Genomic DNA, 19,155 nt, shown 5'->3' with positions numbered 1-19,155 from the left:
GCAGTCGTACACGAGGCAGGAGTAGACCACGTCCGAGCGATCACCTTGCTCTGACACCATTAAGGCTGCAAGTATTTCACGGTAGAGACATCTTTACTATTTTACTCATCACGTTAAAGGAAGGACGCGATGGCTTTCGTGGGACGGGGTTAGGAGGAGCAAAGATCTTGGTTCCACTGGGGATCGAACCCAGGACCTTCTGCGTGTAAAGCAGACGTGATAACCACTACACTATGGAACCTCAGGACAGAGTCTGCCTCCAGAAGGAATAGGATCCCCACGGGAACCCCTCTTGTGACAGTGTACAATACGATCGGTATTCCAGCTGATCCTCCTCCCTATCACCGTCTGTTGTTTCTGATTTTCCTGCTTCAGATCTGGTCACTGTCCTCCGTGCCGTGGATACAGGAATGTGTCGAATTCCGAAGTAACTGGTGATGTCACAGAACGGTAGGGTTAAAGGTTCGGGTGAAAGGTCAGGTGCGCAGTGGCTCTGTGGCGCAATGGATAGCGCATTGGACTTCTAGACGTGGAGTATGTGAAGGCATTCAAAGGTTGTGGGTTCGAGTCCCACCAGAGTCGACTCTTGCAGTAATTTATATTGTGCTTGTTCTTTCTGAAAGAGCTCGCATTTCAAGTAGAAGTGTCATCCCTCTGCTGTGGAACGTGTTTCTCCTTATGGTGTGTACTGGATGCAACTGAGAGTCTTCTAACGTGCTAAGAAGATGGCTTTGGTCGAAGCACAACCGCCAAGCCCTAGAAGCGCCCCCTTCTCTTTTGTTCCGCGAGCACTGCCGATCGCCTCATGCAGACGACGAACAGGGCACAATCAGCAACAGGTTAAGAACACACTGGCCGTCCTGACAGGAAGCAATAAACACAGCCTAGGTACTGAGGCACAGAGGTGTGAGTGGCTGCTGAGCCAGTTTGAACCACACCTTGGGCAGAGAGGGAGGGGGCAGGAAACAAAGAAGTGATAGGGCCCATAACACCTGAGGTCTGCATACTCCCAGTTCTCAAACGACCCAAGCCTCCTCCTGATAAGCAGCGGAAAACCCCCTGGGTGGGGGGGGGAGTGGCTAACGGAAGGGCTAAGAAGATCGAAGCCTGAATAGAGGGGCACTCTCTCTTTCCGCAAAGCCCTCGACCCAGGACAGGCAGCGCAAGGGAAACCGCAGGCTGCGAGACCACACAGGAGAGGAACCATGGGTCCAGGAACTGCAGATCACGCGAGCCATTGGCAGTGGAATGGAGGTACTGTGCAGAGACTTTGATTAGCTCTAGGCAAGGACCATAGAAACTGGCCCGGCGAACCGCTATTGAAATGAGGGGAATGTGTGGTGCAGCCTGCAGGAGGACTCCCCACATAGCCCAAAGAGAGATTTGGGAAATTGGATGTGTGGCATCCCTCTTCTATGTGCAGCTGCTCTTCTTTGTAGCGTCAAAGACTTTCTAACGCCCTCTCTTTGTTACCTAAAAGGACTGCTGACCCGTGGGAATCCATTGTGGCCCTTGGAAGTATCTTTTGGGGCTGCAGATGCTGGTTTTGAGTGTCTTGGGGTAATAGTGAATGTTGATGTACTTAGAACATAAAAGGGGAACTCGTGTGATATTGTTTTGTTCTAGTCAGTGAGTGCATTGGTGATTCTGGGAGATGAACAGGAACTGTGGAAAAGTTGAGGGAGACCAGCATCCCCTTTGTGTTTGCTAGGAAGCGCAGTCGTACACGAGGCAGGAGTAGACCACGTCCGAGCGATCACCTTGCTCTGACACCATTAAGGCTGCAAGTATTTCACGGTAGAGACATCTTTACTATTTTACTCATCACGTTAAAGGAAGGACGCGATGGCTTTCGTGGGACGGGGTTAGGAGGAGCAAAGATCTTGGTTCCACTGGGGATCGAACCCAGGACCTTCTGCGTGTAAAGCAGACGTGATAACCACTACACTATGGAACCTCAGGACAGAGTCTGCCTCCAGAAGGAATAGGATCCCCACGGGAACCCCTCTTGTGACAGTGTACAATACGATCGGTATTCCAGCTGATCCTCCTCCCTATCACCGTCTGTTGTTTCTGATTTTCCTGCTTCAGATCTGGTCACTGTCCTCCGTGCCGTGGATACAGGAATGTGTCGAATTCCGAAGTAACTGGTGATGTCACAGAATGGTAGGGTTAAAGGTTCGGGTGAAAGGTCAGGTGCGCAGTGGCTCTGTGGCGCAATGGATAGAGCATTGGACTTCTAGACGTGGAGTATGTGAAGGCATTCAAAGGTTGTGGGTTCGAGTCCCACCAGAGTCGACTCTTGCAGTAATTTATATTGTGCTTGTTCTTTCTGAAAGAGCTCGCATTTCAAGTAGAAGTGTCATCCCTCTGCTGTGGAACGTGTTTCTCCTTATGGTGTGTACTGGATGCAACTGAGAGTCTTCTTACGTGCTAAGAAGATGGCTTTGGTCGAAGCACAACCGCCAAGCCCTAGAAGCGCCCCCTTCTCTTTTGTTCCGCGAGCACTGCCGATCGCCTCATGCAGACGACGAACAGGGCACAATCAGCAACAGGTTAAGAACACACTGGCCGTCCTGACAGGAAGCAATAAACACAGCTTAGGTACTGAGGCACAGAGGTGTGAGTGGCTGCTGAGCCAGTTTGAACCACACCTTGGGCAGAGAGGGAGGGGGCAGGAAACAAAGAAGTGATAGGGCCCATAACACCTGAGGTCTGCATACTCCCAGTTCTCAAACGACCCAAGCCTCCTCCTGATAAGCAGCGGAAAACCCCCTGGGTGGGGGGGGGAGTGGCTAACGGAAGGGCTAAGAAGATCGAAGCCTGAATAGAGGGGCACTCTCTCTTTCCGCAAAGCCCTCGACCCAGGACAGGCAGCGCAAGGGAAACCGCAGGCTGCGAGACCACACAGGAGAGGAACCATGGGTCCAGGAACTGCAGATCACGCGAGCCATTGGCAGTGGAATGGAGGTACTGTGCAGAGACTTTGATTAGCTCTAGGCAAGGACCATAGAAACTGGCCCGGCGAACCGCTATTGAAATGAGGGGAATGTGTGGTGCAGCCTGCAGGAGGACTCCCCACATAGCCCAAAGAGAGATTTGGGAAATTGGATGTGTGGCATCCCTCTTCTATGTGCAGCTGCTCTTCTTTGTAGCGTCAAAGACTTTCTAACGCCCTCTCTTTGTTACCTAAAAGGACTGCTGACCCGTGGGAATCCATTGTGGCCCTTGGAAGTATCTTTTGGGGCTGCAGATGCTGGTTTTGAGTGTCTTGGGGTAATAGTGAATGTTGATGTACTTAGAACATAAAAGGGGAACTCATGTGATATTGTTTTGTTCTAGTCAGTGAGTGCATTGGTGATTCTGGGAGATGAACAGGAACTGTGGAAAAGTTGAGGGAGACCAGCATCCCCTTTGTGTTTGCTAGGAAGCGCAGTCGTACACGAGGCAGGAGTAGACCACGTCCGAGCGATCACCTTGCTCTGACACCATTAAGGCTGCAAGTATTTCACGGTAGAGACATCTTTACTATTTTACTCATCACGTTAAAGGAAGGACGTGATGGGTTTCGTGGGACGGGGTTAGGAGGAGCAAAGATCTTGGTTCCACTGGGGATCGATCCCAGGACCTTCTGCGTGTAAAGCAGACGTGATAACCACTACACTATGGAACCTCAGGACAGAGTCTGCCTCCAGAAGGAATAGGATCCGCACGGGAACCCCTCTTGTGACAGTGTACAATACGATCGGTATTCCAGCTGATCCTCCTCCCTATCACCGTCTGTTGTTTCTGATTTTCCTGCTTCAGATCTGGTCACTGTCCTCCGTGCCGTGGATACAGGAATGTGTCGAATTCCGAAGTAACTGGTGATGTCACAGAACGGTAGGGTTAAAGGTTCGGGTGAAAGGTCAGGTGCGCAGTGGCTCTGTGGTGCAATGGATAGCGCATTGGACTTCTAGACGTGGAGTATGTGAAAGCATTCAAAGGTTGTGGGTTCAAGTCCCACCAGAGTTGACTCTTGCAGTAATTTATATTGTGCTTGTTCTTTCTGAAAGAGCTCGCATTTCAAGTAGAAGTGTCATCCCTCTGCTGTGGAACGTGTTTCTCCTTATGGTGTGTACTGGATGCAACTGAAAGTCTTTTAACGTGCTAAGAAGATGGCTTTGGTCGAAGCACAACCGCCAAGCCCTAAAAGCGCCCCCTTCTCTTTTGTTCCGCGAGCACTGCCGATCGCCTCATGCAGACGACAAACAGGGCACAATCAGCAACAGGTTAAGAACACACTGGCCGTCCTGACAGGAAACAATAAACACAGCCTAGGTACTGAGGCACAGAGGTGTGAGTGGCTGCTGAGCCAGTTTGAACCACACCTTGGGCAGAGAGGGAGGGGGCAGGAAACAAAGAAGTGATAGGGCCCATAACACCTGAGGTCTGCATACTCCCAGTTCTCAAACGACCCAAGCCTCCTCCTGATAAGCAGCGGAAAACCCCCTGGGTGGGGGGGGGGAGTGGCTAACGGAAGGGCTAAGAAGATCGAAGCCTGAATAGAGGGGCACTCTCTCTTTCCGCAAAGCCCTCGACCCAGGACAGGCAGCGCAAGGGAAACCGCAGGCTGCGAGACCACACAGGAGAGGAACCATGGGTCCAGGAACTGCAGATCACGCGAGCCATTGGCAGTGGAATGGAGGTACTGTGCAGAGACTTTGATTAGCTCTAGGCAAGGACCATAGAAACTGGCCCGGCGAACCGCTATTGAAATGAGGGGAATGTGTGGTGCAGCCTGCAGGAGGACTCCCCACATAGCCCAAAGAGAGATTTGGGAAATTGGATGTGTGGCATCCCTCTTCTATGTGCAGCTGCTCTTCTTTGTAGCGTCAAAGACTTTCTAACGCCCTCTCTTTGTTACCTAAAAGGACTGCTGACCCGTGGGAATCCATTGTGGCCCTTGGAAGTATCTTTTGGGGCTGCAGATGCTGGTTTTGAGTGTCTTGGGGTAATAGTGAATGTTGATGTACTTAGAACATAAAAGGGGAACTCGTGTGATATTGTTTTGTTCTAGTCAGTGAGTGCATTGGTGATTCTGGGAGATGAACAGGAACTGTGGAAAAGTTGAGGGAGACCAGCATCCCCTTTGTGTTTGCTAGGAAGCGCAGTCGTACACGAGGCAGGAGTAGACCACGTCCGAGCGATCACCTTGCTCTGACACCATTAAGGCTGCAAGTATTTCACGGTAGAGACATCTTTACTATTTTACTCATCACGTTAAAGGAAGGACGCGATGGCTTTCGTGGGACGGGGTTAGGAGGAGCAAAGATCTTGGTTCCACTGGGGATCGAACCCAGGACCTTCTGCGTGTAAAGCAGACGTGATAACCACTACACTATGGAACCTCAGGACAGAGTCTGCCTCCAGAAGGAATAGGATCCCCACGGGAACCCCTCTTGTGACAGTGTACAATACGATCGGTATTCCAGCTGATCCTCCTCCCTATCACCGTCTGTTGTTTCTGATTTTCCTGCTTCAGATCTGGTCACTGTCCTCCGTGCCGTGGATACAGGAATGTGTCGAATTCCGAAGTAACTGGTGATGTCACAGAACGGTAGGGTTAAAGGTTCGGGTGAAAGGTCAGGTGCGCAGTGGCTCTGTGGCGCAATGGATAGCGCATTGGACTTCTAGACGTGGAGTATGTGAAGGCATTCAAAGGTTGTGGGTTCGAGTCCCACCAGAGTCGACTCTTGCAGTAATTTATATTGTGCTTGTTCTTTCTGAAAGAGCTCGCATTTCAAGTAGAAGTGTCATCCCTCTGCTGTGGAACGTGTTTCTCCTTATGGTGTGTACTGGATGCAACTGAGAGTCTTCTAACGTGCTAAGAAGATGGCTTTGGTCGAAGCACAACCGCCAAGCCCTAGAAGCGCCCCCTTCTCTTTTGTTCCGCGAGCACTGCCGATCGCCTCATGCAGACGACGAACAGGGCACAATCAGCAACAGGTTAAGAACACACTGGCCGTCCTGACAGGAAGCAATAAACACAGCTTAGGTACTGAGGCACAGAGGTGTGAGTGGCTGCTGAGCCAGTTTGAACCACACCTTGGGCAGAGAGGGAGGGGGCAGGAAACAAAGAAGTGATAGGGCCCATAACACCTGAGGTCTGCATACTCCCAGTTCTCAAACGACCCAAGCCTCCTCCTGATAAGCAGCGGAAAACCCCCTGGGTGGGGGGGGGAGTGGCTAACGGAAGGGCTAAGAAGATCGAAGCCTGAATAGAGGGGCACTCTCTCTTTCCGCAAAGCCCTCGACCCAGGACAGGCAGCGCAAGGGAAACCGCAGGCTGCGAGACCACACAGGAGAGGAACCATGGGTCCAGGAACTGCAGATCACGCGAGCCATTGGCAGTGGAATGGAGGTACTGTGCAGAGACTTTGATTAGCTCTAGGCAAGGACCATAGAAACTGGCCCGGCGAACCGCTATTGAAATGAGGGGAATGTGTGGTGCAGCCTGCAGGAGGACTCCCCACATAGCCCAAAGAGAGATTTGGGAAATTGGATGTGTGGCATCCCTCTTCTATGTGCAGCTGCTCTTCTTTGTAGCGTCAAAGACTTTCTAACGCCCTCTCTTTGTTACCTAAAAGGACTGCTGACCCGTGGGAATCCATTGTGGCCCTTGGAAGTATCTTTTGGGGCTGCAGATGCTGGTTTTGAGTGTCTTGGGGTAATAGTGAATGTTGATGTACTTAGAACATAAAAGGGGAACTCATGTGATATTGTTTTGTTCTAGTCAGTGAGTGCATTGGTGATTCTGGGAAATGAACAGGAACTGTGGAAAAGTTGAGGGAGACCAGCATCCCCTTTGTGTTTGCTAGGAAGCGCAGTCGTACACGAGGCAGGAGTAGACCACGTCCGAGCGATCACCTTGCTCTGACACCATTAAGGCTGCAAGTATTTCACGGTAGAGACATCTTTACTATTTTACTCATCACGTTAAAGGAAGGACGCGATGGCTTTCGTGGGACGGGGTTAGGAGGAGCAAAGATCTTGGTTCCACTGGGGATCGAACCCAGGACCTTCTGCGTGTAAAGCAGACGTGATAACCACTACACTATGGAACCTCAGGACAGAGTCTGCCTCCAGAAGGAATAGGATCCGCACGGGAACCCCTCTTGTGACAGTGTACAATACGATCGGTATTCCAGCTGATCCTCCTCCCTATCACCGTCTGTTGTTTCTGATTTTCCTGCTTCAGATCTGGTCACTGTCCTCCGTGCCGTGGATACAGGAATGTGTCGAATTCCGAAGTAACTGGTGATGTCACAGAACGGTAGGGTTAAAGGTTCGGGTGAAAGGTCAGGTGCGCAGTGGCTCTGTGGCGCAATGGATAGCGCATTGGACTTCTAGACGTGGAGTATGTGAAGGCATTCAAAGGTTGTGGGTTCAAGTCCCACCAGAGTTGACTCTTGCAGTAATTTATATTGTGCTTGTTCTTTCTGAAAGAGCTCGCATTTCAAGTAGAAGTGTCATCCCTCTGCTGTGGAACGTGTTTCTCCTTATGGTGTGTACTGGATGCAACTGAAAGTCTTTTAACGTGCTAAGAAGATGGCTTTGGTCGAAGCACAACCGCCAAGCCCTAAAAGCGCCCCCTTCTCTTTTGTTCCGCGAGCACTGCCGATCGCCTCATGCAGACGACAAACAGGGCACAATCAGCAACAGGTTAAGAACACACTGGCCGTCCTGACAGGAAACAATAAACACAGCCTAGGTACTGAGGCACAGAGGTGTGAGTGGCTGCTGAGCCAGTTTGAACCACACCTTGGGCAGAGAGGGAGGGGGCAGGAAACAAAGAAGTGATAGGGCCCATAACACCTGAGGTCTGCATACTCCCAGTTCTCAAACGACCCAAGCCTCCTCCTGATAAGCAGCGGAAAACCCCCTGGGTGGGGGGGGGAGTGGCTAACGGAAGGGCTAAGAAGATCGAAGCCTGAATAGAGGGGCACTCTCTCTTTCCGCAAAGCCCTCGACCCAGGACAGGCAGCGCAAGGGAAACCGCAGGCTGCGAGACCACACAGGAGAGGAACCATGGGTCCAGGAACTGCAGATCACGCGAGCCATTGGCAGTGGAATGGAGGTACTGTGCAGAGACTTTGATTAGCTCTAGGCAAGGACCATAGAAACTGGCCCGGCGAACCGCTATTGAAATGAGGGGAATTTGTGGTGGAGCCTGCAGGAGGACTCCCCACATAGCCCAAAGAGAGATTTGGGAAATTGGATGTGTGGCATCCCTCTTCTATGTGCAGCTGCTCTTCTTTGTAGCGTCAAAGACTTTCTAACGCCCTCTCTTTGTTACCTAAAAGGACTGCTGACCCGTGGGAATCCATTGTGGCCCTTGGAAGTATCTTTTGGGGCTGCAGATGCTGGTTTTGTGTGTCTTGGGGTAATAGTGAATGTTGATGTACTTAGAACATAAAAGGGGAACTCGTGTGATATTGTTTTGTTCTAGTCAGTGAGTGCATTGGTGATTCTGGGAGATGAACAGGAACTGTGGAAAAGTTGAGGGAGACCAGCATCCCCTTTGTGTTTGCTAGGAAGCGCAGTCGTACACGAGGCAGGAGTAGACCACGTCCGAGCGATCACCTTGCTCTGACACCATTAAGGCTGCAAGTATTTCACGGTAGAGACATCTTTACTATTTTACTCATCACGTTAAAGGAAGGACGCGATGGCTTTCGTGGGACGGGGTTAGGAGGAGCAAAGATCTTGGTTCCACTGGGGATCGCACCCAGGACCTTCTGCGTGTAAAGCAGACGTGATAACCACTACACTATGGAACCTCAGGACAGAGTCTGCCTCCAGAAGGAATAGGATCCGCATGGGAACCCCTCTTGTGACAGTGTACAATACGATCGGTATTCCAGCTGATCCTCCTCCCTATCACCGTCTGTTGTTTCTGATTTTCCTGCTTCAGATCTGGTCACTGTCCTCCGTGCCGTGGATACAGGAATGTGTCGAATTCCGAAGTAACTGGTGATGTCACAGAACGGTAGGGTTAAAGGTTCGGGTGAAAGGTCAGGTGCGCAGTGGCTCTGTGGCGCAATGGATAGCGCATTGGACTTCTAGACGTGGAGTATGTGAAGGCATTCAAAGGTTGTGGGTTCGAGTCCCACCAGAGTCGACTCTTGCAGTAATTTATATTGTGCTTGTTCTATTTGAAAGAGCTCGCATTTCAGGTAGAAGTGTCATCCCTCTGCTGTGGAACGTGTTTCTCCTTATGGTGTGTACTGGATGCAACTGAAAGTCTTCTAAGGTGCTCAGAAGATGGCTTTGGTCGAAGCACAACCGCCAAGCCCTAGAAGTGCCCCCTTCTCTTTTGTTCCGCGAGCACTGCCGATCGCCTCATGCAGACGACGAACAGGGCACAATCAGCAACAGGTTAAGAACACACTGGCCATCCTGACAGGAAGCAATAAACACAGCCTAGGTACTGAGGCACAGAGGTGTGAGTGGCTGCTGAGCCAGTTTGAACCACACCTTGGGCAGAGAGGGAGGGGGCAGGAAACAAAGAAGTGATAGGGCCCATAACACCTGAGGTCTGCATACTCCCAGTTCTCAAACGACCCAAGCCTCCTCCTGATAAGCAGCGGAAAACCCCCTGGGTGGGGGGGGGAGTGGCTAACGGAAGGGCTAAGAAGATTGAAGCCTGAATAGAGGGGCACTCTCTCTTTCCGCAAAGCCCTCGACCCAGGACAGGCAGCGCAAGGGAAACCGCAGGCTGCGAGACCACACAGGAGAGGAACCATGGGTCCAGGAACTGCAGATCACGCGAGCCATTGGCAGTGGAATGGAGGTACTGTGCAGAGACTTTGATTAGCTCTAGGCAAGGACCATAGAAACTGGCCCGGCGAACCGCTATTGAAATGAGGGGAATGTGTGGTGCAGCCTGCAGGAGGACTCCCCACATAGCCCAAAGAGAGATTTGGGAAATTGGATGTGTGGCATCCCTCTTCTATGTGCAGCTGCTCTTCTTTGTAGCGTCAAAGACTTTCTAACGCCCTCTCTTTGTTACCTAAAAGGACTGCTGACCCGTGGGAATCCATTGTGGCCCTTGGAAGTATCTTTTGGGGCTGCAGATGCTGGTTTTGAGTGTCTTGGGGTAATAGTGAATGTTGATGTACTTAGAACATAAAAGGGGAACTCGTGTGATATTGTTTTGTTCTAGTCAGTGAGTGCATTGGTGATTCTGGGAGATGAACAGGAACTGTGGAAAAGTTGAGGGAGACCAGCATCCCCTTTGTGTTTGCTAGGAAGCGCAGTCGTACACGAGGCAGGAGTAGACCACGTCCGAGCGATCACCTTGCTCTGACACCATTAAGGCTGCAAGTATTTCACGGTAGAGACATCTTTACTATTTTACTCATCACGTTAAAGGAAGGACGCGATGGCTTTCGTGGGACGGGGTTAGGAGGAGCAAAGATCTTGGTTCCACTGGGGATCGAACCCAGGACCTTCTGCGTGTAAAGCAGACGTGATAACCACTACACTATGGAACCTCAGGACAGAGTCTGCCTCCAGAAGGAATAGGATCCGCACGGGAACCCCTCTTGTGACAGTGTACAATACGATCGGTATTCCAGCTGATCCTCCTCCCTATCACCGTCTGTTGTTTCTGATTTTCCTGCTTCAGATCTGGTCACTGTCCTCCGTGCCGTGGATACAGGAATGTGTCGAATTCCGAAGTAACTGGTGATGTCACAGAACGGTAGGGTTAAAGGTTCGGGTGAAAGGTCAGGTGCGCAGTGGCTCTGTGGCGCAATGGATAGCGCATTGGACTTCTAGACGTGGAGTATGTGAAGGCATTCAAAGGTTGTGGGTTCAAGTCCCACCAGAGTTGACTCTTGCAGTAATTTATATTGTGCTTGTTCTTTCTGAAAGAGCTCGCATTTCAAGTAGAAGTGTAATCCCTCTGCTGTGGAACGTGTTTCTCCTTATGGTGTGTACTGGATGCAACTGAAAGTCTTTTAACGTGCTAAGAAGATGGCTTTGGTCGAAGCACAACCGCCAAGCCCTAAAAGCGCCCCCTTCTCTTTTGTTCCGCGAGCACTGCCGATCGCCTCATGCAGACGACAAACAGGGCACAATCAGCAACAGGTTAAGAACACACTGGCCGTCCTGACAGGAAACAATAAACACAGCCTAGGTACTGAGGCACAGAGGTGTGAGTGGCTGCTGAGCCAGTTTGAACCACACCTTGGGCAGAGAGGGAGGGGGCAGGAAACAAAGAAGTGATAGGGCCCATAACACCTGAGGTCTGCATACTCCCAGTTCTCAAACGACCCAAGCCTCCTCCTGATAAGCAGCGGAAAACCCCCTGGGTGGGGGGGGGAGTGGCTAACGGAAGGGCTAAGAAGATCGAAGCCTGAATAGAGGGGCACTCTCTCTTTCCGCAAAGCCCTCGACCCAGGACAGGCAGCGCAAGGGAAACCGCAGGCTGCGAGACCACACAGGAGAGGAACCATGGGTCCAGGAACTGCAGATCACGCGAGCCATTGGCAGTGGAATGGAGGTACTGTGCAGAGACTTTGATTAGCTCTAGGCAAGGACCATAGAAACTGGCCCGGCGAACCGCTATTGAAATGAGGGGAATGTGTGGTGCAGCCTGCAGGAGGACTCCCCACATAGCCCAAAGAGAGATTTGGGAAATTGGATGTGTGGCATCCCTCTTCTATGTGCAGCTGCTCTTCTTTGTAGCGTCAAAGACTTTCTAACGCCCTCTCTTTGTTACCTAAAAGGACTGCTGACCCGTGGGAATCCATTGTGGCCCTTGGAAGTATCTTTTGGGGCTGCAGATGCTGGTTTTGAGTGTCTTGGGGTAATAGTGAATGTTGATGTACTTAGAACATAAAAGGGGAACTCGTGTGATATTGTTTTGTTCTAGTCAGTGAGTGCATTGGTGATTCTGGGAGATGAACAGGAACTGTGGAAAAGTTGAGGGAGACCAGCATCCCCTTTGTGTTTGCTAGGAAGCGCAGTCGTACACGAGGCAGGAGTAGACCACGTCCGAGCGATCACCTTGCTCTGACACCATTAAGGCTGCAAGTATTTCACGGTAGAGACATCTTTACTATTTTACTCATCACGTTAAAGGAAGGACGCGATGGCTTTCGTGGGACGGGGTTAGGAGGAGCAAAGATCTTGGTTCCACTGGGGATCGATCCCAGGACCTTCTGCGTGTAAAGCAGACGTGATAACCACTACACTTTGGAACCTCAGGACAGAGTCTGCCTCCAGAAGGAATAGGATCCGCACGGGAACCCCTCTTGTGACAGTGTACAATACGATCGGTATTCCAGCTGATCCTCCTCCCTATCACCGTCTGTTGTTTCTGATTTTCCTGCTTCAGATCTGGTCACTGTCCTCCGTTCCGTGGATACAGGAATGTGTCGAATTCCGAAGTAACTGGTGATGTCACAGAACGGTAGGGTTAAAGGTTCGGGTGAAAGGTTAGGTGCGCAGTGGCTCTGTGGTGCAATGGATAGCGCATTGGACTTCTAGACGTGGAGTATGTGAAGGCATTCAAAGGTTGTGGGTTCAAGTCCCACCAGAGTTGACTCTTGCAGTAATTTATATTGTGCTTGTTCTTTCTGAAAGAGCTCGCATTTCAAGTAGAAGTGTCATCCCTCTGCTGTGGAACGTGTTTCTCCTTATGGTGTGTACTGGATGCAACTGAAAGTCTTTTAACGTGCTAAGAAGATGGCTTTGGTCGAAGCACAACCGCCAAGCCCTAAAAGCGCCCCCTTCTCTTTTGTTCCGCGAGCACTGCCGATCGCCTCATGCAGACGACGAACAGGGCACAATCAGCAACAGGTTAAGAACACACTGGCCGTCCTGACAGGAAGCAATAAACACAGCCTAGGTACTGAGGCACAGAGGTGTGAGTGGCTGCTGAGCCAGTTTGAACCACACCTTGGGCAGAGAGGGAGGGGGCAGGAAACAAAGAAGTGATAGGGCCCATAACACCTGAGGTCTGCATACTCCCAGTTCTCAAACGACCCAAGCCTCCTCCTGATAAGCAGCGGAAAACCCCCTGGGTGGGGGGGGGAGTGGCTAACGGAAGGGCTAAGAAGATCGAAGCCTGAATAGAGGGGCACTCTCTCTTTCCGCAAAGCCCTCGACCCAGGACAGGCAGCGCAAGGGAAACCGCAGGCTGCGAGACCACACAGGAGAGGAACCATGGGTCCAGGAACTGCAGATCACACGAGCCATTGGCAGTGGAATGGAGGTACTGTGCAGAGACTTTGATTAGCTCTAGGCAAAGACCATAGAAACTGGCCCGGCGAACCGCTATTGAAATGAGGGGAATTTGTGGTGGAGCCTGCAGGAGGACTCCCCACATAGCCCAAAGAGAGATTTGGGAAATTGGATGTGTGGCATCCCTCTTCTATGTGCAGCTGCTCTTCTTTGTAGCGTCAAAGACTTTCTAACGCCCTCTCTTTGTTACCTAAAAGGACTGCTGACCCGTGGGAATCCATTGTGGCCCTTGGAAGTATCTTTTGGGGCTGCAGATGCTGGTCTTGTGTGTCTTGGGGTAATAGTGAATGTTGATGTACTTAGAACATAAAAGGGGAACTCGTGTGATATTGTTTTGTTCTAGTCAGTGAGTGCATTGGTGATTCTGGGAGATGAACAGGAACTGTGGAAAAGTTGAGGGAGACCAGCATCCCCTTTGTGTTTGCTAGGAAGCGCAGTCGTACACGAGGCAGGAGTAGACCACGTCCGAGCGATCACCTTGCTCTGACACCATTAAGGCTGCAAGTATTTCACGGTAGAGACATCTTTACTATTTTACTCATCACGTTAAAGGAAGGACGCGATGGCTTTCGTGGGACGGGGTTAGGAGGAGCAAAGATCTTGGTTCCACTGGGGATCGAACCCAGGACCTTCTGCGTGTAAAGCAGACGTGATAACCACTACACTATGGAACCTCAGGACAGAGTCTGCCTCCAGAAGGAATAGGATCCGCACGGGAACCCCTCTTGTGACAGTGTACAATACGATCGGTATTCCAGCTGATCCTCCTCCCTATCACCGTCTGTTGTTTCTGATTTTCCTGCTTCAGATCTGGTCACTGTCCTCCGTGCCGTGGATACAGGAATGTGTCGAATTCCGAAGTAACTGGTGATGTCACAGAACGGTAGGGTTAAAGGTTCGTGTGAAAGGTCAGGTGCGCAGTGGCTCTGTGGCGCAATGGATAGCGCATTGGACTTCTAGACGTGGAGTATGTGAAGGCATTCAAAGGTTGTGGGTTCGAGTCCCACCAGAGTCGACTCTTGCAGTAATTTATATTGTGCTTGTTCTTTCTGAAAGAGCTCGCATTTCAAGAAGAAGTGTCATCCCTCTGCTGTGGAACGTGTTTCTCCTTATGGTGTGTACTGGATGCAACTGAAAGTCTTCTAAGGTGCTCAGAAGATGGCTTTGGTCGAAGCACAACCGCCAAGCCCTAGAAGCGCCCCCTTCTCTTTTGTTCCGCGAGCACTGCCGATCGCCTCATGCAGACGACGAACAGGGCACAATCAGCAACAGGTTAAGAACACACTGGCCATCCTGACAGGAAGCAATAAACACAGCCTAGGTACTGAGGCACAGAGGTATGAGTGGCTGCTGAGCCAGTTTGAACCACACCTTGGGCAGAGAGGGAGGGGGCAGGAAACAAAGAAGTGATAGGGCCCATAACACCTGAGGTCTGCATACTCCCAGTTCTCAAACGACCCAAGCCTCCTCCTGATAAGCAGCGGAAAACCCCCTGGGTGGGGGGGGGGAGTGGCTAACGGAAGGGCTAAGAAGATCGAAGCCTGAATAGAGGGGCACTCTCTCTTTCCGCAAAGCCCTCGACCCAGGACAGGCAGCGCAAGGGAAACCGCAGGCTGCGAGACCACACAGGAGAGGAACCATGGGTCCAGGAATTGCAGATCACGCGAGCCATTGGCAGTGGAATGGAGGTACTGTGCAGAGACTTTGATTAGCTCTAGGCAAGGACCATAGAAACTGGCCCGGCGAACCGCTATTGAAATGAGGGGAATGTGTGGTGCAGCCTGCAGGAGGACTCCCCACATAGCCCAAAGAGAGATTTGGGAAATTGGATGTGTGGCATCCCTCTTCTATGTGCAGCTGCTCTTCTTTGTAGCGTCAAAGACTTTCTAACGCCCTCTCTTTGTTACCTAAAAGGACTGCTGACCCGTGGGAATCCATTGTGGCCCTTGGAAGTATCTTTTGGGGCTGCAGATGCTGGTTTTGAGTGTCTTGGGGTAATAGTGAATGTTGATGTACTTAGAACATAAAAGGGGAACTCGTGTGATATTGTTTTGTTCTAGTCAGTGAGTGCATTGGTGATTCTGGGAGATGAACAGGAACTGTGGAAAAGTTGAGGGAGACCAGCATCCCCTTTGTGTTTGCTAGGAAGCGCAGTCGTACACGAGGCAGGAGTAGACCACGTCCGAGCGATCACCTTGCTCTGACACCATTAAGGCTGCAAGTATTTCACGGTAGAGACATCTTTACTATTTTACTCATCACGTTAAAGGAAGGACGCGATGGCTTTCGTGGGACGGGGTTAGGAGGAGCAAAGATCTTGGTTCCACTGGGGATCGAACCCAGGACTTTCTGCGTGTAAAGCAGACGTGATAACCACTACACTATGGAACCTCAGGACAGAGTCTGCCTCCAGAAGGAATAGGATCCGCACGGGAACCCCTCTTGTGACAGTGTACAATACGATCGGTATTCCAGCTGATCCTCCTCCCTATCACCGTCTGTTGTTTCTGATTTTCCTGCTTCAGATCTGGTCACTGTCCTCCGTGCCGTGGATACAGGAATGTGTCGAATTCCGAAGTAACTGGTGATGTCACAGAACGGTAGGGTTAAAAGTTCGGGTGAAAGGTCAGGTGCGCAGTGGCTCTGTGGCGCAATGGATAGCGCATTGGACTTCTAGACGTGGAGTATGTGAAGGCATTCAAAGGTTGTGGGTTCGAGTCCCACCAGAGTCGACTCTTGCACTAATTTATATTGTGCTTGTTCTTTCTGAAAGAGCTCGCATTTCAAGAAGAAGTGTCATCCCTCTGCTGTGGAACGTGTTTCTCCTTATGGTGTGTACTGGATGCAACTGAAAGTCTTCTAAGGTGCTCAGAAGATGGCTTTGGTCGAAGCACAACCGCCAAGCCCTAGAAGCGCCCCCTTCTCTTTTGTTCCGCGAGCACTGCCGATCGCCTCATGCAGACGACGAACAGGGCACAATCAGCAACAGGTTAAGAACACACTGGCCATCCTGACAGGAAGCAATAAACACAGCCTAGGTACTGAGGCACAGAGGTGTGAGTGGCTGCTGAGCCAGTTTGAACCACACCTTGGGCAGAGAGGGAGGGGGCAGGAAACAAAGAAGTGATAGGGCCCATAACACCTGAGGTCTGCATACTCCCAGTTCTCAAACGACCCAAGCCTCCTCCTGATAAGCAGCGGAAAACCCCCTGGGTGGGGGGGGGGAGTGGCTAACGGAAGGGCTAAGAAGATCGAAGCCTGAATAGAGGGGCACTCTCTCTTTCCGCAAAGCCCTCGACCCAGGACAGGCAGCGCAAGGGAAACCGCAGGCTGCGAGACCACACAGGAGAGGAACCATGGGTCCAGGAATTGCAGATCACGCGAGCCATTGGCAGTGGAATGGAGGTACTGTGCAGAGACTTTGATTAGCTCTAGGCAAGGACCATAGAAACTGGCCCGGCGAACCGCTATTGAAATGAGGGGAATGTGTGGTGCAGCCTGCAGGAGGACTCCCCACATAGCCCAAAGAGAGATTTGGGAAATTGGATGTGTGGCATCCCTCTTCTATGTGCAGCTGCTCTTCTTTGTAGCGTCAAAGACTTTCTAACGCCCTCTCTTTGTTACCTAAAAGGACTGCTGACCCGTGGGAATCCATTGTGGCCCTTGGAAGTATCTTTTGGGGCTGCAGATGCTGGTTTTGAGTGTCTTGGGGTAATAGTGAATGTTGATGTACTTAGAACATAAAAGGGGAACTCGTGTGATATTGTTTTGTTCTAGTCAGTGAGTGCATTGGTGATTCTGGGAGATGAACAGGAACTGTGGAAAAGTTGAGGGAGACCAGCATCCCCTTTGTGTTTGCTAGGAAGCGCAGTCGTACACGAGGCAGGAGTAGACCACGTCCGAGCGATCACCTTGCTCTGACACCATTAAGGCTGCAAGTATTTCACGGTAGAGACATCTTTACTATTTTACTCATCACGTTAAAGGAAGGACACGATGGCTTTCGTGGGATGGGGTTAGGAGGAGCAAAGATCTTGGTTCCACTGGGGATCGATCCCAGGACCTTCTGCGTGTAAAGCAGACGTGATAACCACTACACTATGGAACCTCAGGACAGAGTCTGCCTCCAGAAGGAATAGGATCCGCACGGGAACCCCTCTTGTGACAGTGTACAATACGATCGGTATTCCAGCTGATCCTCCTCCCTATCACCGTCTGTTGTTTCTGATTTTCCTGCTTCAGATCTGGTCACTGTCCTCCGTGCCGTGGATACAGGAATGTGTCGAATTCCGAAGTAACTGGTGATGTCACAGAACGGTAGGGTTAAAGGTTCGGGTGAAAGGTCAGGTGCGCAGTGGCTCTGTGGCGCAATGGATAGCGCATTGGACTTCTAGACGTGGAGTATGTGAAGGCATTCAAAGGTTGTGGGTTCGAGTCCCACCAGAGTCGACTCTTGCAGTAATTTATATTGTGCTTGTTCTTTCTGAAAGAGCTCGCATTTCAAGTAGAAGTGTCATCCCTCTGCTGTGGAACGTGTTTCTCCTTATGGTGTGTACTGGATGCGACTGAGAGTCTTCTAACGTGCTAAGAAGATGGCTTTGGTCGAAGCACAACCGCCAAGCCCTAGAAGCGCCCCCTTCTCTTTTGTTCCGCGAGCACTGCCGATCGCCTCATGCAGACGACGAACAGGGCACAATCAGCAACAGGTTAAGAACACACTGGCCGTCCTGACAGGAAGCAATAAACACAGCTTAGGTACTGAGGCACAGAGGTGTGAGTGGCTGCTGAGCCAGTTTGAACCACACCTTGGGCAGAGAGGGAGGGGGCAGGAAACAAAGAAGTGATAGGGCCCATAACACCTGAGGTCTGCATACTCCCAGTTCTCAAACGACCCAAGCCTCCTCCTGATAAGCAGCGGAAAACCCCCTGGGTGGGGGGGGGAGTGGCTAACGGAAGGGCTAAGAAGATCGAAGCCTGAATAGAGGGGCACTCTCTCTTTCCGCAAAGCCCTCGACCCAGGACAGGCAGCGCAAGGGAAACCGCAGGCTGCGAGACCACACAGGAGAGGAACCATGGGTCCAGGAACTGCAGATCACGCGAGCCATTGGCAGTGGAATGGAGGTACTGTGCAGAGACTTTGATTAGCTCTAGGCAAGGACCATAGAAACTGGCCCGGCGAACCGCTATTGAAATGAGGGGAATTTGTGGTGGAGCCTGCAGGAGGACTCCCCACATAGCCCAAAGAGAGATTTGGGAAATTGGATGTGTGGCATCCCTCTTCTATGTGCAGCTGCTCTTCTTTGTAGCGTCAAAGACTTTCTAACGCCCTCTCTTTGTTACCTAAAAGGACTGCTGACCCGTGGGAATCCATTGTGGCCCTTGGAAGTATCTTTTGGGGCTGCAGATGCTGGTTTTGTGTGTCTTGGGGTAATAGTGAATGTTGATGTACTTAGAACATAAAAGGGGAACTCGTGTGATATTGTTTTGTTCTAGTCAGTGAGTGCATTGGTGATTCTGGGAGATGAACAGGAACTGTGGAAAAGTTGAGGGAGACCAGCATCCCCTTTGTGTTTGCTAGGAAGCGCAGTCGTACACGAGGCAGGAGTAGACCACGTCCGAGCGATCACCTTGCTCTGACACCATTAAGGCTGCAAGTATTTCACGGTAGAGACATCTTTACTATTTTACTCATCACGTTAAAGGAAGGACGCGATGGCTTTCGTGGGACGGGGTTAGGAGGAGCAAAGATCTTGGTTCCACTGGGGATCGCACCCAGGACCTTCTGCATGTAAAGCAGACGTGATAACCACTACACTATGGAACCTCGGGACAGAGTCTGCCTCCAGAAGGAATAGGATC

The 19,155-nt window shown here is 51.1% G+C and overlaps 23 non-coding genes across 23 annotated transcripts; 11 read left to right on the top strand and 12 right to left on the bottom strand.

Moving 5' to 3' along the window:
- Positions 1 to 168: 168 nt before the first annotated feature.
- trnav-uac (transfer RNA valine (anticodon UAC)) lies at positions 169 to 241 on the bottom strand. The gene has a single exon. It is a non-coding gene; the product is annotated as a tRNA-Val (tRNA).
- A 248-nt stretch (positions 242 to 489) lies between these two features.
- trnar-ucu (transfer RNA arginine (anticodon UCU)) lies at positions 490 to 582 on the top strand. The gene is made up of 2 exons: positions 490 to 526; positions 547 to 582. It is a non-coding gene; the product is annotated as a tRNA-Arg (tRNA).
- Positions 583 to 1,884: 1,302 nt separating this feature from the next.
- trnav-uac (transfer RNA valine (anticodon UAC)) lies at positions 1,885 to 1,957 on the bottom strand. The gene has a single exon. It is a non-coding gene; the product is annotated as a tRNA-Val (tRNA).
- Positions 1,958 to 2,205: 248 nt separating this feature from the next.
- trnar-ucu (transfer RNA arginine (anticodon UCU)) lies at positions 2,206 to 2,298 on the top strand. Its single transcript has 2 exons — positions 2,206 to 2,242; positions 2,263 to 2,298. It is a non-coding gene; the product is annotated as a tRNA-Arg (tRNA).
- A 1,302-nt stretch (positions 2,299 to 3,600) lies between these two features.
- trnav-uac (transfer RNA valine (anticodon UAC)) lies at positions 3,601 to 3,673 on the bottom strand. Its single transcript has one exon. It is a non-coding gene; the product is annotated as a tRNA-Val (tRNA).
- A 248-nt stretch (positions 3,674 to 3,921) lies between these two features.
- trnar-ucu (transfer RNA arginine (anticodon UCU)) lies at positions 3,922 to 4,014 on the top strand. Its single transcript has 2 exons — positions 3,922 to 3,958; positions 3,979 to 4,014. It is a non-coding gene; the product is annotated as a tRNA-Arg (tRNA).
- A 1,303-nt stretch (positions 4,015 to 5,317) lies between these two features.
- trnav-uac (transfer RNA valine (anticodon UAC)) lies at positions 5,318 to 5,390 on the bottom strand. The gene has a single exon. It is a non-coding gene; the product is annotated as a tRNA-Val (tRNA).
- A 248-nt stretch (positions 5,391 to 5,638) lies between these two features.
- Positions 5,639 to 5,731, top strand: trnar-ucu (transfer RNA arginine (anticodon UCU)). The gene is made up of 2 exons: positions 5,639 to 5,675; positions 5,696 to 5,731. It is a non-coding gene; the product is annotated as a tRNA-Arg (tRNA).
- Positions 5,732 to 7,033: 1,302 nt separating this feature from the next.
- trnav-uac (transfer RNA valine (anticodon UAC)) lies at positions 7,034 to 7,106 on the bottom strand. Its single transcript has one exon. It is a non-coding gene; the product is annotated as a tRNA-Val (tRNA).
- Positions 7,107 to 7,354: 248 nt separating this feature from the next.
- trnar-ucu (transfer RNA arginine (anticodon UCU)) lies at positions 7,355 to 7,447 on the top strand. Its single transcript has 2 exons — positions 7,355 to 7,391; positions 7,412 to 7,447. It is a non-coding gene; the product is annotated as a tRNA-Arg (tRNA).
- A 1,302-nt stretch (positions 7,448 to 8,749) lies between these two features.
- Positions 8,750 to 8,822, bottom strand: trnav-uac (transfer RNA valine (anticodon UAC)). The gene has a single exon. It is a non-coding gene; the product is annotated as a tRNA-Val (tRNA).
- A 248-nt stretch (positions 8,823 to 9,070) lies between these two features.
- trnar-ucu (transfer RNA arginine (anticodon UCU)) lies at positions 9,071 to 9,163 on the top strand. The gene is made up of 2 exons: positions 9,071 to 9,107; positions 9,128 to 9,163. It is a non-coding gene; the product is annotated as a tRNA-Arg (tRNA).
- Positions 9,164 to 10,465: 1,302 nt separating this feature from the next.
- On the bottom strand, positions 10,466 to 10,538 carry trnav-uac (transfer RNA valine (anticodon UAC)). Its single transcript has one exon. It is a non-coding gene; the product is annotated as a tRNA-Val (tRNA).
- A 248-nt stretch (positions 10,539 to 10,786) lies between these two features.
- Positions 10,787 to 10,879, top strand: trnar-ucu (transfer RNA arginine (anticodon UCU)). Its single transcript has 2 exons — positions 10,787 to 10,823; positions 10,844 to 10,879. It is a non-coding gene; the product is annotated as a tRNA-Arg (tRNA).
- A 1,302-nt stretch (positions 10,880 to 12,181) lies between these two features.
- On the bottom strand, positions 12,182 to 12,254 carry trnav-uac (transfer RNA valine (anticodon UAC)). Its single transcript has one exon. It is a non-coding gene; the product is annotated as a tRNA-Val (tRNA).
- A 248-nt stretch (positions 12,255 to 12,502) lies between these two features.
- trnar-ucu (transfer RNA arginine (anticodon UCU)) lies at positions 12,503 to 12,595 on the top strand. The gene is made up of 2 exons: positions 12,503 to 12,539; positions 12,560 to 12,595. It is a non-coding gene; the product is annotated as a tRNA-Arg (tRNA).
- A 1,302-nt stretch (positions 12,596 to 13,897) lies between these two features.
- trnav-uac (transfer RNA valine (anticodon UAC)) lies at positions 13,898 to 13,970 on the bottom strand. The gene has a single exon. It is a non-coding gene; the product is annotated as a tRNA-Val (tRNA).
- Positions 13,971 to 14,218: 248 nt separating this feature from the next.
- On the top strand, positions 14,219 to 14,311 carry trnar-ucu (transfer RNA arginine (anticodon UCU)). The gene is made up of 2 exons: positions 14,219 to 14,255; positions 14,276 to 14,311. It is a non-coding gene; the product is annotated as a tRNA-Arg (tRNA).
- Positions 14,312 to 15,614: 1,303 nt separating this feature from the next.
- trnav-uac (transfer RNA valine (anticodon UAC)) lies at positions 15,615 to 15,687 on the bottom strand. Its single transcript has one exon. It is a non-coding gene; the product is annotated as a tRNA-Val (tRNA).
- Positions 15,688 to 15,935: 248 nt separating this feature from the next.
- trnar-ucu (transfer RNA arginine (anticodon UCU)) lies at positions 15,936 to 16,028 on the top strand. The gene is made up of 2 exons: positions 15,936 to 15,972; positions 15,993 to 16,028. It is a non-coding gene; the product is annotated as a tRNA-Arg (tRNA).
- A 1,303-nt stretch (positions 16,029 to 17,331) lies between these two features.
- trnav-uac (transfer RNA valine (anticodon UAC)) lies at positions 17,332 to 17,404 on the bottom strand. The gene has a single exon. It is a non-coding gene; the product is annotated as a tRNA-Val (tRNA).
- Positions 17,405 to 17,652: 248 nt separating this feature from the next.
- trnar-ucu (transfer RNA arginine (anticodon UCU)) lies at positions 17,653 to 17,745 on the top strand. Its single transcript has 2 exons — positions 17,653 to 17,689; positions 17,710 to 17,745. It is a non-coding gene; the product is annotated as a tRNA-Arg (tRNA).
- Positions 17,746 to 19,047: 1,302 nt separating this feature from the next.
- trnav-uac (transfer RNA valine (anticodon UAC)) lies at positions 19,048 to 19,120 on the bottom strand. Its single transcript has one exon. It is a non-coding gene; the product is annotated as a tRNA-Val (tRNA).
- Positions 19,121 to 19,155: the final 35 nt, after the last annotated feature.

The sequence above is a fragment of the Lepisosteus oculatus genome, chromosome 15 (genome assembly GCF_040954835.1).
Source record: "Lepisosteus oculatus isolate fLepOcu1 chromosome 15, fLepOcu1.hap2, whole genome shotgun sequence".
Lineage (NCBI taxonomy): Eukaryota > Metazoa > Chordata > Actinopteri > Semionotiformes > Lepisosteidae > Lepisosteus > Lepisosteus oculatus.
Note: the sequence above shows the minus strand (reverse complement) of the source record. Positions and strands in the feature narration are given on the sequence as shown.